Source organism: Etheostoma spectabile, chromosome 16, assembly GCF_008692095.1.
Source record: "Etheostoma spectabile isolate EspeVRDwgs_2016 chromosome 16, UIUC_Espe_1.0, whole genome shotgun sequence".
In the NCBI taxonomy this organism is placed as follows: domain Eukaryota; kingdom Metazoa; phylum Chordata; class Actinopteri; order Perciformes; family Percidae; genus Etheostoma; species Etheostoma spectabile.
Genome location: NC_045748.1, coordinates 5,982,320 through 5,984,615, shown reverse-complemented (window position 1 = coordinate 5,984,615; position 2,296 = coordinate 5,982,320). Strand labels below are relative to the sequence as shown.

General features: G+C 38.1%; 1 protein-coding gene across 1 annotated transcript in view; it reads left to right on the top strand.

The window, feature by feature from the left end:
* Positions 1–2,296, top strand: part of si:dkey-247m21.3 (5-hydroxytryptamine receptor 4) — a 50,491-nt gene that overhangs the window by 44,920 nt on the left and 3,275 nt on the right. The gene's annotated exons all lie outside the window — the stretch shown is intronic.

Here is a 2,296-nt window from a genome sequence, read left to right as displayed (position 1 = left end):
TTAAATTTAAACTTTTTTTTTTTTTAAACATCCGTGCACATTCCCCAAAAATAGCATTGGTCATAAAAATTGCTGTTTATGGCTATGAATTTACTGTATTAATTTTGACATAATTTTCTACGGTATGTAGAATTTCTATGCGATTATAGCATGGCATTCATTTTTGTTTGTAGAAAAGGAAAGAACTTCAGCCACCGGTCGGAAGAACAATAATTTAAAAAGTTGCTCTTTAGATGTGTGGGAACTACAGAGTGCATTTACAGTGACACGATAAGGGATCACAGAGCGTGTGTGCTAAACGAACTGGCAAAATACTTCTGTAGCTTGCTTTTTTTGTAATCTGTACAATCTGCTGACAAACATCTTCAGTAAATGGCCAGTATTAGCCTCATATATTTAAGCCCTATTCACATGGGACTGGTATTACCAGGGGACCTCATGTAATTTAGAAATTTCCACAAAATTCCCCATGTCCTCAGTACATACTAGTCCTGTGCAAATAGGGATTGACTTCAGTTTCTACAGGAAAAAAAATATTTGTGATTATTTTTGTCACAATATCTAGTACCTGTGCATTTGGAGTACTTTTAAACCCTAAATCTGTCAAGGCTGTAAACCAGCAGAACATCATGCACAGACAAACAAATACAAACAAATACATTTTGCTGCGGTTTTCTTGAGCTCAGTCAACAGACACTAAAATCACTAAATATTTTCCTTTCTGCTAAGTTAAGTACTAAGAATTACTACTTTAAATAAATGTTCACCACAAAAACAAATGCTAAAATATCCTTTATAAACCATTACTGCTTGTATGCTTTTTTCCCTGTCTCGCTCCTCTTCCTCCCTCTTTGCAGAGGACTTTGCTGCCTACTTTAAGAATGTCGACAGTAGTTCCCAGTCGTTATTTATTCATTTCCCATGCCTCTTTTTCTATTCTCACTAACTCTGCCACAGAAACTATGCCTATTTCTGCCAGCAGAGCTATTTTTTAAACATATTTTATTATCTTTTCTTTTATTTGTTTTTATTGAATTTATTTTATTTTTATTGAGCCAGTCAATGTGATGGTAGATTTTATAGTATTATTATAAGGCTTCAAGTGTCCCAAACTCTATGTAAAGAGGTATTTAAAGAGGGAAAATACATGGAATGGCTGCTACTGAAAGAAATTGAGTTCAATTCCATGAAAATCTTAAAAGGTCCCATTTTGTGTTAAACTGTATAGTGAGGCAAAAACATATCCGATAATCTCACTAAAATGTTGTTTGGACCAAAGTGGCCCAGCTGTTTGAACTGGATCCGTATCTAAATACTTTACTATTTACTATTAAGTGTTTGGCAAAATCCAAAAATATGTATTAGTAGATCGCCCCTTTTTTGGAGGGATTGGTTGGAAAAGGGAATTGTCACACTAGGGGATCTGTATCTCAGTGGCATATTGAAATCCTTTGAGGATGTGGTACTGCAATCTGGAATCCCTAGGTCTCAGTTTTTTTTTTTTAGATCTTTGCAACTTTGCCATCTGTTAGTGGGGATTTCTGGATCCAGTTGTTTAGCCCCAAAGGCACCAGAATGTTTAGATGAAGTGCTGTTGATATAAGGAAAAGGACATGAGGCTGCAGGGTATTATACTCTGATTATGCAGAACCTGGGGAATGGAGCCTGGACAGCCCTCAAAAATACATGGGCAAGATATCCGAGTATTACTGCTTGCTCAGGCAGCACATGACAAAATTGGACAGAATCGGTAGTAATATTGACACTATGTCATGCGGTAGGAGTGTGCCCCTCATTCAGTTCAAGGTTATGTATTGCTTCTATTGGACTCCCTTCAGATTGTTTAGAATTGATCTTAAAGACACATCAAATTGTTGGAAATTTAAGACAAAGGACGGCCAATTACTTCATGTCCAATAGTCCTGCAAAATGTCGGACGACAGAGGCCCTGGTGCCATTCAGCCCGAGATTATTTGTCCTGGGAGATGGGTCAATCCTCAATGGGATAGATAAGCACATAAAATGGTGGGTCCAGACTAGTTTAATGACAGCCAGACAGATTATTTTAAGATTATTTATTGGAAGAATGAAGGGATACTGTCAATCCAGGAGTGGGCGTGGGAGATGGCTAGGGTGGTGGCATTTGAAAAAAATGTCATATAAACGGTTTGCAAGATTGGATGTCTACACTAGAAAATGGGGAAAGTACCGGAACTTCTACGGCCCACCGGAGTGGCCGGACTTGTGTGTAAAGCAGGAAGTGGACCAAACCACTGTGAGGCAAAGGGGGGGGGGG